Raw genomic sequence first — 16,047 nt, 5'->3', positions numbered from 1 at the left:
CTGGCTATATTGTCATTATCATTCATCTAGTACTTGCGGGCCGCATGTTGAATACCCCTGCTGTAAAACATCATGGGTGTCCAACTGAAAGTCTGACCCTGATATCACCCAGGATGGTTTTATGTAGACCACTGAGTGCTATAAAATTTTAAATGAAACAAATTTGGACAAAACTAGATTATGGTAAACTGTGAATCCACCTACACAGCACACTAATTCCAAGCCCTTACCGGAATTCAGCATCACAATTGCACAATGACCTAGTGTTGTAAGGGAAATGGTCCTTTATTTACAAGAGTGATTGTATACTGAAACGTACAGTGAGTGAATGAGGCTGGGTGATGAGTGGGTTTATGGAATCCCAGGCTTTCATCTGAAACACTAATCAATCCTACATAGTTGTAAAGGGGAACTAATATAAGCATTTTGATAATGCATTATAAACTTATTTAGAAGGCAGAATGTACATATAATTGCCAACTTATGCCTAGTTTACGTGAGTGAACAAGTCCCTGCTTATTAACATTTATCCGTCTAGAGATATTTTTTGTCCTCACAATTTCCCAGTCTTTTATGGCTTAATAAGTAAGTAATATTTTACCATTTTGATTATAGAATCAAATTGTCAATGTCCTGTATTCTGGATTACATTAAATGTAGTGAATTAGGCATCCCAAGTGCCCAGTTTTTGCAGGGGCAGTCCAACTATTGGATGCAAATCCCTATGTCCATCTTTTCACCAAAATGGTCCTTATTTTGGGTGTGATGTATAGATCTGTATTATTTAATTCATTAACTGCCTCCAAAACTGTTTATATGTTTCCTAAACGTACAATGGCATTCAGTTGGATAGTTGTGATCTTTTGCATTGTGCAGGAGTCTGTGTATATATATATATATATATATATATATATATATAATATCCCGACAGTCGGGATGCCGGCACTTAGATAACCGATGCCAGAATCCAGGCGCCAGCATCCCACCTTCAGGTATCTCAAAGGTAAGCAGCGGGGCTAGAGGGAGGTTAGGGGTTAGGGTTAGGCACTAGAGGGACGGATAGTGGTAGGAAGAGGGGGTGGATTAGGATACCAACCGTCAGGTGTCAGTATCCTCATAATGTCAGGATGCCAGTGTTGGGATTTTGACCACCGGGATCCCAAGCGCCAGCATCCCGTACCCAACCTCTCTTGCATAACAAACTTCTTTGCCCATTTGATCTGTTCTGATGGTTTTTATTGAAGTGTATTCAAAATATAATACAATAGAGTCATGGTAATGTTGCGTGGTGGGTATGTGTGTTATGGTGCGTACACACGGTACAATCAGTCAGCGATAACGATATCGCTAATTATTCTCCCTGCACCTTCCCGGTGTGCTGGATGATCGATATCGATCATCCAGAACACCACCAACTACGGCCAGCGACCCATGATCAACGATTGCTGATCCCTATGTAACTGTCTGCAAGTACAGCCGATGGACGATATCATTATCGTCGATACGTGCCCGCGCATCGCTGGTTGTTTGAGGGTTGGAAGGCACCAAAAAATTAACGATCTGAACGATAACGTTATGAACGATATCATTATCGTTCATATCGTGCATTTTTATCATACCGTGTACGCACCATTACAAGTCTACTGTGCTTAACATGTAACTTGGAGATAACATGACCCTTGAAGTTATTTTTAAGATTGGAAAACAACGGCAAAATGTGTTAATGAACTATTAATTAAATCTGCAAATATGTGTTGTAGTAAATTAACAAACAAAAATAATGGAGTGAAAATTAAATGATTATCCATCTGTTAGAACGGTGCATGTTTTCCATATCTCCATACTGGAGCACAGATGTACACATTACCAACAGACACACTTTAAATGATCCATAGATGGTACTCATTATCTCACTTGCAACTCTGTGATGAGCCCTAGAAAACATGGACTGTTATGCTGGGTACACACTGGACGATATATCGTTTGTACAGCCGACAAACAATATATTGTTCCGGCCATCTGGCAGTTTGTACACACAATACATCTGTGTACAACGTCTTTCATAGATATAGCACATCGGCAGTGCGGCACGGCAGATGCATTATATTGTGCAGATATGTCGTTCAAATCTGCTTGTGTAAGACACGACTAAATGATCGACCCATATGCTGGCCACAGGAACCAGTGAAAATTACATCACAACTGGTTCTTCTGACCAGACATATTGTGCTGCCGATTGGTAAGTGTGTAAGCACAATATCATTTGTGCATAACCTTTCTAAATTGTTACATTAGGGTTCCCAGAGGATTTGGGAAACACTGGATCATACATTATGCTCTAGACCAGTGGTTCTCAAACTCGGTCCTCAGGACCCCGCACAGGTCACATTTTGCAAGTCACCCAGCAGGTGCACAGGTGTGGTCATTACTCACTGACACATTTTGAAAGATCCACAGGTGGTGCTAATTATTTCACTTGCGATTCTGTGAGGAGACCTGGAAAACATGCACTGTTTGGGGTCCTGAGGACTGAGTTTGAGAACCTTTGCTCTAGACACACAAGAAAAATGGGAAGGGTATCAACTTCTTAGGGGTCCATTCAATTAGCTGCGAGGCGACCCTGTAAGCACGGCCATATGCCTCACTTATGATGGCGCCGATTTGCTGATTTTTTGTCTGCTGTTCCATAGGGCTGTGTACAAATATCTGCAAACCCAGGGGAGATATCAGACTGTGAGCTGAGGTGGCGTTGCCCCCCTCATAGCTACTTGAGTTAACTTAATAGGGGCGATTCAATTGTTGTGCGCGCCTTATCCCCCATCGAAACAGACGGGGTGATATTCAATTGTTTGGTTTTTTTGCATGTCACACCCAAATATACCGGGTTTAGTCACACAAAACCCATCTAAAAGTCAGGGCACCCAAACCAGGACTTTTCGCACATTTCTGCTCGCTACCTGTGCGGCATTCGCGGCTGTACGAAGCAACAATTGAATTGTTCCATCAGGCGCACATTAATTAGCGAGGCACAGAAAACAATTGAATTCTCACAAATGTAATGAAGAGATCTTAAATGACTGTAACTAAACACCAGATTTGTATTATTAATGTCACCTGTCAACAAGTTAAGATTTGTCCCCAACTGGACAGATATTTGTACTTCCACTCCACTGTAGTATACACAGCAATCACCATTCCACAATATCTACACTTCTTATACGTTCCCCTGATAACACGAAAAGAGATTACTTCTTCACTTTCTAATCAGAATGTCTGCAGCAGCAGAGATCTCACCCAGACAAAGGTTTTAGTAGGTTGGCACATGGTACTGCAAACATTGACCGGAAATTTTACAAATTAAGTAACAAGGCCCTTACAAAACACTCCATTTACAACATATACATTACTATTTTTTTTTTTTTTTTTTTAAAGTGAACTTTTCTATTTGTGCAAGCATTAAACAGCGCTGCCAGATAATCTGTACATATATTGGTCTGCAACTTCCTTATAATTGCAAACTGTCTTTCCTGTAGTTCCTCTATTTCCCTGGATAGCACCTGCAAATCTCTTTTGTTAACCACCTTAAACTATCTACAGAGAGACATGAGAGGGAAAATCCGTGGAAAGCTACAAAGCGCAATCTTTGTGATTATGGTTTCTTATTTTTCCTGTACAGCAAAACCTCCCTCTGTAACTACACAGAGCCGTAGAATTAGAAGTCAGGGCTGGGAAAACTGCTGCATTGGGCAACTTCTGGCGCTCAGATGAAGTGATTGGCAGGAAGGGTGATTGTGTTCTTTTATAAATAATTAAATAAAGGGGAGCTTAGCTTTCAAAGTATGTGGGGCAAAAAACAGAGGTTATTGCAAAACTCACCTGTTATATTAAGAAGTTTTCTCTAATCAGTCTATGTGGAATCTATCAGAAGGAGGAAAACAGGTGTTTTTTTCCAGAGAAATTACAGTTTTCAGTTTCACAATATCTATCAAGGAGTAAAGGCCCCCATACATCAGAGATGGATTGCAGCAATCGTGCAATTTGCAATCGATTGTGTATAAAAATCTGCAATGTATGGGCTTCACAGATCGCAGATTGCAACCAAAAAGTGATTGGAATTGTTTAATCTGATTGTCCAACATGTTGGATTTCACAGATCGATTGGGGCTGTAGATTGCTAGTGTATGGACATGATCAGCAGATTTGCAGACCGTTTCTAGCAAAAAGATGGGCCTTTCAAGATTGCCAGATCTGTGTTTGCTGCAATCGATCTGCAAATCACTGAAAAAGATCTGTAGTGTATGGGCACAGATTGCTCGATTGGGAAATCTTAAGATCGGGCAATAAATCTTCAAATTGTTCAATTGTGGTTTTCAGATCGGGTTTTCCAGCAATAGCTACCAATGTAAAGCATTTGGAAAACAATTTAGTAAGGATTACATTTGCTTGCTAAATAGGCCCCAAAACCTAATTGAGGCTTTAACGCAGTGCTGGATTAACAACAGGGCAGCTAGGGCAGTTGCCCAGGGGCCCCAACATATAGCGACATCCAGGGGGAGATTGGACGGAGGACTAATAGGGCTGCCTGGAGGTCACTGATACTCGGTTTCCTGGGACCAGCCACCTTAATTGTGCACATTACCACCTGATGCTGGGAACCAGTCTTGTCATATGAAAGTAATTCAGTTTTCTGTATGTAGGGGACCTCAGACGTTAGTTGCCCTGGGGGTACCACAAACCTTAATCCAGCCCAGCGTAACTTCTACTCTACCGGGGAGCCTAGAGACAAACCAGAGTTCACCTCCATCAATGTAGGGTAACTAAGTGATAATGAATACCTGCTAAGAACTGAAAAACAGATGACTGAAGACAAACACAACCTACAACATGTATCTACGTCATTGTCATCTGTTTGGAAAAGAAGGTTCTGTGTGGTTAATAGTCTCATAATAACATATGAACACTAGGGGCCTGATTCAGACCCACTCGCGAGCGGCTGTCCGCTCGCAAGTGGGTCGATGTTATGCACTGAGCATGCGCACGACGGAGGGAGCTCCGTCGTGCGCATGCGCCAGACGCGACGAGCGAAGGAAAGTCCTTCGCTCGTTGTGTCCGATCAAAGGGGGCGTGCTGTCAATGTTGATTGACAGCACGCCCCCTTTGGTGGGCGTGCCGGGGGCGTGCCTCCCTGACGGGGGCGTTCCCACGGGAACGCCTCCCGTCAGAAGCCAGCCCACTGACATCACTAGTGATGTCAGTGGGAGTAATTTTTGGCTCTGATAGAGCCAAAATCACTCCGGAGCTTGCGGTTGAAAACCTCAACCGCAGGCTCCGGCTCGCAATTTCGATGGTCGCGATGGTCTCGACCATCGCGGCCATCAAAAAGCACGCTCGTATAGCCTGTGGGTGGTGACCCACAGCTATACGAGCGTCCAGGAGGACGCTCCATGAAAATGGAGCCCGGCCCTCATTCAGAGCGTGCGCTCTGCTCAGAGCGTACGGCTCTGAATGAGGGCCTATGTTTGCTTACATTCATATGCCTGATTGCATTGCAAGCTACATGGACAGTGCCTGTGTGTCCAGGCGCTATGGTAGACTGTGTTACCCTACAGAGCTCCTTAAGTTCTAGTGCAACTGTTCTAAACAAGGTCAGTGTCAAAGGTTATATGAGCTAAGGATGAACGAAGGGTGTAAGTCGAGTGAATGGTGCTCACTATAACAAAAGTGAAATATTTTTATATGGTGTACAGAATTGCCTATACTCTTTTTTTTTGGACTGGCAATCTGGCATTACCTAAAAATATTAATACCCTGCTCTGTACTGGGGACCTAATTCTGATGTTGATGGTATTGCACAGCCGCAGGGAAGCTAAAATGCAAATGCAGCAGAAGGTGTCTGTAAAGGTGCATACACACACAACGATTTTTTGAACGATTATCGATAACAGATATCGATTATCGTTCATCGTTTAAAAAATCGTTCACTTTCTAAGTTAAAACGATGAACGATAATCGTTCATGCGCGTTCACGTTTGTAGTTTGTAGTTCAGTCAGACTGACCAACTCAACGATTTTCATTAAGGGAATATGCAAAAATCGTTTGTAGTTGAAAAAAAATCGTTCATTACACTTTAAAAAATCTGACAGATAATCTGACAGAAAATTTGACAGAAAATCCCACAGAAAATCGTTGGTAACAAAATCGTTGTGTGTGTATGCAGCTTTAGAGATAGACACCTCCTGCATGCATCTGTGATCCAAATACTGCGTCCACAAATGCGGCATTGGATCAGCATCGTGACGGTTGCAGCCCTTGGCCGGTCTGTGTAAGCCGAAGTTTACTCAGATTGGCCGTCGCAACTGGTCAGCCAGGTCCAGGAAGTCTGTGCCCAATGACGCAGACCTTGGGCTCAGCACGCCTACAAAACGGGGCAACACGTTTTGTACAGCGATCCTGGTCTTCGTTCCCCAATGTTGCAGCACGTCAATCATGTCGCCACTAAAGGGGGACTGCGAGCAATCAAAGCATCGGATTTCTACGTAAATTATCAGGTTTGCGTACAAATCTGGATTGAGACCCTGGGACACCAATTCTGGATTGATTGTTTCAATCACTTTATAAAACAATTGCAAATAACCAACTGAATGATGCAGCCCAAGGCAATATTATTAGCCTAAGCAACTTTGCTGTGAATTTGATTTTGTTTCCTCTTTTGTAGCAGTTTATATACTTTTTAAAATTCATATTAACTACAACCCTAGAGCAGTGATTCCTAACCTTGGTCCTCAAGGCACACTTATACCCCTTTTCCACCAAAATTCCGGGTCTGAACCGGAGTTGGAACAGGGTTCCTATCTTGATCAGACCCGAAATTTGGCCGGCGCTGACTCGGGATATTCCTGAGTCGGCGCCGCTCACACCGCAGTCGGGTCTGCATAGACCCGGCTTTTCCGGCATGAAATTGGACGCTTGGAGATGACGTCCTCTCCAAGCGCCACTGAAGCCGGACCAATCGGGCGGCTTGCGGCGCACTGCAGGTCATCAAGACCCAAAGTGCACCGTACACACAGCAGGGTTTCACGGGCTAGGCCCGTGTTAAATCCTGCTATTTACCTGGGTTGGATTGCCGGGTCACTCGACCCGGCGATCCAACCCTCACCCCTTTTACACCAAGGAGCTGCCCGGGTTAACCCTGCAATAACCCGGGTTTTAGCTCCGGTGTAAAAGGGTTATAACAGTCCTGGTTTTAGTGATATCCATGCTTAAGCACAGATGTTTCAATCAAAATAACTGAGGTACTGATTAAGTCACCTGTGCTAAAGTATGGCTATCCTTAAAACCAGGACTGTTAGTGTGCCTTGAGGACCGTGGTTGGGAATGCCTGCCCTAGAGCATAAATATGGATAGTAACAGCTACATTCAACTCCAATAGAACAACTTTATTTTGCCAAGGTTGTAAAAAAAATAAAACAGCACTGGGATAAATCATTAATACCTGGGAATATCCCTGAAAAGTGAAAACCAAGGACAGTTCGTAACTATGCATTGTCCTGGAAACAAATATCCCTTTCACACTTGCTACAATAACCCGGGTTATCACACTTGAACTCGCAGCAACCCAGGTTACTGTGCAGTGTAAATGGGCCAGGTTAAAATAAGCAGGGTTGAACACAGGTTCAACTTGGCTTTTGATGCAGTGTGAACCGGTAACCCGGACCGATGCGATCTCATCTCCAAGTGCCGGCTCAGCACGTGATTGCAGGGTCGGGCCGCCAGTCTGAAAGGGGTGTCAGCCGGGTCGCACCCAAGTTGGATGCCTGAACAAAATCCCGGGTGCGTTCTGAACCCGAAAATCCTGGGTTATTGCATGTGAGCACGCATCAACCCGGAATGTTTGTCAGTGGAAGTGGGTAAATCCAGGTTCAGTGTCCCGGGAATCTAACCCTGGTAGCTAGCAGGGTTTTACATGGGAAGGACCCGGGTAGGGCTCAGTGGAAACCGCCCCAGGTCCTGTTTCCAGCATGAGGAGATGAGCACTTGGAGACAGGGCCGAATTAACGGAGGGGCGACAGGGGTGGTGGTCCCTGGGCCCCCACACGTGAAGGGCCCCCACACCCATGCGGTTAAAGTGGGCCGGAGGAGATGGAACTAGTTCTGCCACAGGGAGGCTCCATTTGCCAAGCGCCCGCTGAGATTGTAACCAGCGGGCGCCTGGCTCCCTCCCTGCAGCGGCAGCCGGAGGCTGTAGCTCATCTTCCGGCTCACACAGTGCACTAAGGGAGAGATGTCATGGCGTTTCTCCCATAGTGAGAGGAGCATCCAAGCAGACTGGACGGGAGCGGGGCTTAAGGTAAGTATCAACTTTTTTTTTTTTAGTGCAAGTGGCTTACTGGGGGCATTACTCAGGGGGGGCATTACTCGGGGGGGGCATTATTACTGGGGGCATTACTTGGGGGGACATTACTACTGGGGGCATTACTAGGGGGGGTGCATTACTACTGGGGGCATTACTCGGGGGGGCCATTACTACTGGGGCACTGCATAGCATTACTATTGGGAGCACTAATACAGGGGCAATACTACTGGGGGCATTTATACAGAGGGCTCTACTACAGGGAGCATTACTACTGGGGCCACTACAACAGGGGACATTTATACAGGGGGCATTACTATTGGGCACACACAAGGGGCATGACTACTGGGGGCATTAATATCGGGGACACTACCACAGGGGGCACTACTAATAGGAGTATTGTATAGGGGACACTACTACTGGGTGCACCGCATAAAGGGTACCACTACTATGGACTCTGCATACGGGGCACTACCACTGGGGGCACTGACACTACTGGGGGCTCTGCATAAGGCCCCCATTGCGCATACCCCCATTTCATCACATTTAATAGGGACCCCCACATGTTTGTTGCCCAGGGGCCCCCACAGACCTTAAACTGGCCCTGCTTTGAGATGATGTCATCTCCAAGTGCCGCTTGAACGGCATTTGATTTGGGTGCAGTGTGAACTGCTCCAACCCAATAATAACCCAGGTCGGTGCCACAGTGTGAAAGGGGCTATCCTGGGTCTGACCCAGTTTGGAACCATGTTCCAAATCCCGGGTCAGACCCAGGATTTTAGTGTGAAAAAGGGGTATAAGTCTGTGTGACCCCCATTGACTAGTACAGTGCAGTCTTCACCTGATTATTCAGGACAACTTTGTTATGTTACAGATGACTTGCTAGGCAGACCTGTAAAAAGCATCTGACCTAAACTATCTCTGCACTCATTAAGATAGAACTCAGGCTCAGGGCACCAGTGTGTTAAATAGAACCCATACTTGGTGGAGACACTATGCCCATGTATTACACAATGAGTAACTCGGCTCCTTGTGTCCCTGGGAGATCGAGCTCCCAAGGTTCCTGCTCTGTCCGGTGGATGAATTCCCGGAAGGGCAGCTCTGTGAAAAGAGACTAGGCAGGTCAGCTCTCTCTCTTTCCTACTCCCACGGTGTCATTTTTACATGACATGCTGCCTCAGGTAGTAGTGTGTGCCACTGACTACTATACATATACAGCATATGGCATCATGACTTACCAATCTCTAGTTCTTTATATCACGGGCTCAGTGACAGCCATACCTCTCCTTTCTCTGTATATCACTGTGTATATTGTACTGCGGCTACTGTCTCTAGTGTCAGCAATTTATCTTAAATTCCATTAATTCCTCGCTGGTTTCTGTTCCTCCGGTGGTTTCTCTCCAGCCTCTGTCAGCAAGCTCTGATACTGAGGTGTCTCTCTATGGACTAGTTCAGCAGTAGCTGTGATTTCTCTTGTCACTTGTTGCAGTCTGTGCCGTTCTCTCACTAGTCTCTGGTCTGTGCCTTCTCCCCTCAGCGCCTCGGTGAGTGACTTACAGTTACTCCCTCTTTCTGTTTGATGGCAATGTTACATGATATTAGCACTTCCCACACTGATATTAACTCTCTCTGCGCCGTCCTCTCAGCACTTTACAGGAGCAATACTCACATTGGAATTATTATTAACTCTTCCAGCACAGCTGTGTGGCTGCATTGAGGGAAGCTCTGACATTGACCCTCTCTGTTACACAGCTGGATGTTACTGATATTATCACTGTACTACATACTTGTTGGTGGCAGAAGTGTTATCCACATTTAACCCTCCCTGTCTCTCTTTTTGGTCAGTGGGCCTGATTCAGAGATGACGGCTAATGCGATCATCGCTGCGTTTTTTCATACACAGCGCAGCTGCGAAAATATGCTAATGTTTGCAAAGATCACCCGAACATAAAGATGCCCACTGCTGCCTTCTTACCTGCGTGCGACGACGTATACATGTGTAAACATCGGTAACATCGGCGCACATCGAACGCCCATTATCCTACCCTCCAACATGACCCCTTCCATCCGGTACAAAATGCTCTGCTCCTGAATTTCTGTCTTAATAAATGATTGCAGACACCTGTGTTGAGCTAGCTAAAATATGAGGCAGGTGTTTCACCACAGGCGGCTGCAATCATCAATTAAGAGAGAAATCCAGGAGCAGAGCTTTTTGTACTGGGTGGAAGGGGTCAAGTTGGAGGGTCTACATTTTACCTTTGCGGTAGGTCTGACCAACCATAGACTCGGCATCTCTCCTTGCACACGCAGAGGGCTCTCATGCTGCGAATGCAATTGCAGTGGCTAATTTATACACGCCCATGAAATGGCGTTCACACATACAGACACATCTGCGTTTTTCTGACTCTGCAATGTATTCCTTTGCGCATCTGTAATCGCAATGCAATCGCAGCACATGCGCAGTGTGGCTTGTATGCACAGTGGCTAAAGTATAAGTTTTGCTACCCCCTGCCAAAAAAAAGTTTCTGCCCCCCCACCAAGAAGGGTTTTGTGATAATGTAATGCCTCTTACATATTATGCCACACTAAGTAATGCCGCTTATAACACATTGTGCCACACCATAATGTCCTTATAACACATTATGCCACACCGTAATATAACACATTATGCCACACAGTAATGCCCCTTACACATTATGCCACACAATAATGCCCCTTATAACACATTATGCCACACAATGCCCCTCATAACACATTATGCCACACCATAATGCCCTTATAACACATTATGCCACACCGTAATGCCCTTATGACACATTATACCACACCGTAATGACCTTATACCACATTATGCCACACAGTAATGCCCCTTACACATTATGCCATACAATAATGCCCCTTATAACACATTATGCTACACCATAATGCCCTTATAACACATTATGCTACACCGTAATGCCCTTATAACACATCATGCCACACACTTATAGCACAGTAATGTGCCACACAGGGTACAGGGGGGAGTAGGAGGATGCTGGCAGCAGTTCTCAGTATATTTGTGTGTAATAGTGCAGCATGGGCACCATCAGGATATTAATTACAGCTGCCAGTAATGTCTCTTGCAAGTTGAGCTGACTCCTGGCACTGTGGAGGGGAGCAGGAGGATTCAGATAAATGGGATTAACAAAATAATAGAAGATTTTGCCACATGTAACTGTAATAAATATCACATTGGGAGAACTTCAAGACTGCTAAAAGAGAGACTTGTGGAGGATCTCCGCAACATATAAAAAGATTTAGAAACTCATGCCTTGTCATCCCATTTTAAAGAGATTCACAATAGAGAGAGTAATGAAATCAAGACATTTGGAATACTAAAACATATTTTATGCTGATGTTTTAAATATTACTGCGTATCATTAAATTTAAACGTATTATTTTGGTTTTATATAATACCCCTTTTACACCGGAGCTAAAACCTGGGTTTTTGAAGGGTTAACCCGGGCAGCTCCCTGGTGTAAAAGGGGAGAGGGTTAGATCGCCGGGTCGAGTGACCTGGTAATCCAACCCAGGTAACTAGCAGGGTTTAACACGGGCGTAGCCCGTGAAACTCTGCTGTGAGAACAGCGCACTTTGTGTCACGATGACCTGGAGTGCGCTGCTAGTCGGCTGATTGGTCCGGCTTCAATGGCGCTTGGAGATGACGTCATCTCCAAGCGACCGCTTTCACTCCGGAAAGCTGGGTCTATGCAGACCTGACTCCGGTGTGAGCGGCGCCGACTCTGGAATCCCGAGTCGGCGCCGGCAAAAGTCCGGGTCTGATCCGGATAGGAACTTTCTTCCAACTCCGGGTCAAACCCGGAATTTAGGTGGAAAAGGGGTATAAGTCTATTTTTTTTTTTTTAAAGAACTCAATTAATGGGCTCTCCTTTGAGTAATTCCTTGGTCTACATATGTGGCTGATTTTTAATATGTGTATGAAACAAATTGAGTGAAATGATCTGCACTAGATTGCATTTATTTTTTATCTTTTTCATGTTGTGTGTCAAAATTATCATCTCTCAATATTATTTGAAGAAGGAAATCAGAAGGGAAGGAATACTGGGCCTGATTCAGACCCGGTCGCAAGCGCTGAGCGCTCGCAACCGGGTCGATGGTGAGCCAGTGCGCATGTGCATGACGGAGCCGGCTCCGTCGTGCGTATGCGCGAGACCCGGATAGCGACGGGTACTCCGTCGCTCCGGGTCTTGCAACAAAGGGGGCGAGCTGTCGATGTTGAGTGACAGCTCGCCCCCTTTGGTGGGCGGGCCGGGGGAGTGGCTGCCCAAACGGAGGTGTTCCCATGTGAACACCTCCGTTTGGGGGCAGCCCCACTGACATCACGAGTGATGTCAGTGGGAGAGATTTCGGCTGTGTTAGAGCCGAAATCTCTCTGGGGCTTGTGGCAACGAGACCCTACCACAAGGGTCTCGTCGCAAGCCCGATGGTCGCGATGGTCTTGACCATCGCGACCATCTTCCTGGCTGTACGCTATAGCTGTGGGTGGTCACCCACAGCTATGCGAGCGGCCAGGAGGCCGTTCTAAAAAAAAAAAAGACCGGCTCTGTCAGAGCGACCGGCTCTAAATCAGGCCCACTGTTTTAAAGAAGTATTGTTACATTCATTCTCTCAAATCAGTAGGGTGCTTATGTGTGATACCTTTACTATTTATTTTTCATTTTGAGGGGAAGTAAGATATTTTCTCCTTAAGGTATTTGACCAAAGCAACCCTTGGCACAATTGTGAAAAACACCACTAAATTATATATTTATTGGGGGCAGGAGGGTGTTTGCAGCTGATCTTTTTACTATTGGAGTGTCTTGTAACATATGGGCACCAGCAGTATAATACAGGGACCATGGGACCCTCTCGTCCTCCTCCCAGGACCCAGAAAGGAACTGTACAATCCAAATTGATATAAAGGCCTGTTATTGATGCAATACTACTGGTCATACTTGCCTACACTCCCAGAAGTCACTGAAGGATCCCGATTTTTCGGTTAGCCCCCCGCACCCCCGGAAGTGTAGGCAGATCTACCGCATCCAGCCCACTTCCTACACTTCCTAGTGAAGCACACAGGATAGGGAGATTTAATGGGGAATTTGTTTGTCTGCAACACAATTTGCGTCATTTAGCCCCGCCCCCTCTTCGCGGATCCGTGAATCGCAGACTTTTCTGAGGAAAGGGGCGGAGCTTAATTATCTCACCAGCTTGGTCACACCCCCGAACCATTCTGCTCCCGGAAAGCTTATCTACAAAGCAGGTAAGTATGCTACTGGTACCCTCTCCTCCTCCCCGTTATGGGGAAGAGGAGGGGTACCAGTAATATTGCAGCAGTAACAATAACAGGCCTATATATCAGTTTGGATTGCAAAGTGACCCCATCCTGGCCCTCTCTCCCTGGTACCTACGGACAAGTGTACAATGTACAATGCTGTGGTGTACCAATGGTCCCCGCCCCCCCCCCAGTTTCAGCCCCCACACCACTGCGGTGTTTGCGGGGACCTTGTTAAGCCACTGTGTACGTATGCGCGATGGCAAACAATTGCTTGATCTGCGTACGTAATCACCATTGCGTTCTGCTCTGAATCACGCCCAGTGTCATTTTCAGAAGAACATCTGATGCCAACAAAGAAGCAGTAACCTGGGACCTGGATATACAGTCAGGTCCATAAATATTGGGACATTGACAGAATTTTCATATTTTGGCCTCTATTCACCACCACAATGGCTTTGAAATTAAACAAACAAGATGTGCTTTAACTGCAGACTTTCAGATCTAATTTGAGGGTAATTACATCCAAATCATGTGAACGGTGTAGGAATTACAACGGTTTCTCTATGTGCCTCCCACTTTTTAAGGGACCAAAAGTAATGGGAAAACTAAACAATCCTAAATCAAACTTTCACTTTTTAATACTTTGTTGCAAATCCTTTGCAGGCAATTACAGCCTGAAGTCTGGAACGCATAGACATCACCAGAGGCTGGGTTTCATCCCTGGTGATGCTCTGCCAGGCCTCTACTGCAAATGTCTTCAGTTCCTGCTTGTTCTTGGGGCATTTTCCCTTCAGTTTTATCTTCATCAAGTGAAATGCATGCTCAATCAGATTCAGGTCAGGGGATTGACTTGGCCATTGCATAACATTCCACTTTTTAGCCTTAAAAAACTCTTTGGTTGCTTTTGCAGTATGCTTCGGGTCATTGTCCATCTGCATTGTGAAGCGCCGTCCAATGAGTTCTGAAGCATTTGACTGAATATGAGCATATAATATTGCCTGAAACACTTCAGAATTCATTCTGCTGCTTTTATCAGCAGTCACATCATCAATAAATACAAGGGAACCAGTTCCATTGGCAGCCATACATGCCCACGCCATGACACTACCACCACCATGCTTCACTGATGAGGTGGTATGTTTTGGATCATGAGCAGTTCCTTTCCTTCTCCATACTCTTCTCTTCCCATCACTCTGGTACAAGTTGATCTTTGTCTCATCTGTCCATAGGATGTTGTTCCAGAATTGTAATGGCTTTTTTAGATGTTGTTTGGCAAACTCTAATTTGGTCTTCCTGTTTTTGAGGCTCACCAATAGTTTACATCTTGTGGTGAACCCTCTATATTCACTCTTGTGAAGTCTTCTCTTGATTGTTGACTTTGACACATATACACCTACCTCCTGGAGAGTGTTCTTGATTTGGCCAACTGTTGTGATGGAGTTTTTCTTCACCAGGGAAATAATTCTTCTGTCATCCACCACAGTTGTTTTCCGTGGTCTTCCGGGTCTTTTGGTGTTGCTGAGCTCTCCGGTGCGTTCTTTCTTTTTAAGAATGTTCCAAACAGTTGATTTGGCCACACCTAATGTTTTTGCTATCTCTCTGATGGGTTTGTTTTGATTTTTCAGCCTAATGATGGCTTGCTTCACTGATAGTGACAGCTCTATGGATCTCATATTGAGAGTCGACAGCAGCTGATTCCAAATGCAAATGTCACACCTAGAATCAACTCCAGACCTTTTACCTGCTTAATTGATAATGAAATAACGAGGGAATAGCCCACACCTGTCCATGAAATAGCTTTTGAGTTGATAGTCCCATTACTTTTGGCCCCTTAAAAAGTGGGAGGCACATATAGAAACCGTAATTCCTACACTGTTCACCTTATTTGGATGTAATTACACTCAAATTAAATCTGAAAACCTGCAGTTAAAGCACATCTTGTTTGTTTCATTTCAAAGCCATTGTGGTGGTGAATAGAGGCCAAAATATGAAAATTCTGTCAATGTCCCAATATTTATGGACCTGACTGTATAGGGCCTGATTCATTACAGATCGCAATTGCAATAGCGATTACGCACGCAGTCTCACTGCAATAGTATGCTAATCCATTGTGATCGCTATGCCGTCGCAGCACAACATAAGGACGCCCACCTTACCTTACACACATCCGTAATCCTTAGCAAGACTGCAAAACCATTGGTAACATTGAGTACCATCGCAGCCTCACGCACACTTGCACAAGCTCTGACCTTACTCAGGAATTGCTAACCTCGTTGCACGCAGTGAGTACACAAGCGTATATGCCATCGCAGTGGATAATTTATGCAAGCCAATGCAACGGCGTTCAAACGACCTGGCAAACCTGCGTTTCTCCAGCCA

At 45.3% G+C, this 16,047-nt stretch overlaps 1 protein-coding gene across 2 annotated transcripts in view; it reads right to left on the bottom strand.

The window, feature by feature from the left end:
* FES (FES proto-oncogene, tyrosine kinase) overlaps window positions 1-9,956 on the bottom strand; it is a 119,179-nt gene extending 109,223 nt beyond the window's left edge. Inside the window, exons 1-2 of one of the 2 annotated variants that reach the window (XM_088472909.1) lie at window positions 9,590-9,956; window positions 3,877-3,918 (exon numbers count right to left, since the gene is read on the bottom strand). The gene's annotated coding sequence lies outside the window, so the exon portion shown is untranslated. The remainder of the gene's footprint in view (window positions 1-3,876; window positions 3,919-9,589) is intronic. The other variant, XM_088472908.1, reaches the window with a different exon arrangement.
* Between the last annotated feature and the right edge of the window lie 6,091 nt (window positions 9,957-16,047).

The sequence above is a fragment of the Taudactylus pleione genome, unplaced genomic scaffold (assembly GCF_031769625.1).
Source record: "Taudactylus pleione unplaced genomic scaffold, aTauple2 ptg000129l, whole genome shotgun sequence".
Taxonomy (NCBI): domain Eukaryota; kingdom Metazoa; phylum Chordata; class Amphibia; order Anura; family Myobatrachidae; genus Taudactylus; species Taudactylus pleione.
The sequence above is the reverse complement of the archived record's forward strand: the minus strand, read 5'-3'. Positions and strand labels throughout refer to the sequence as shown.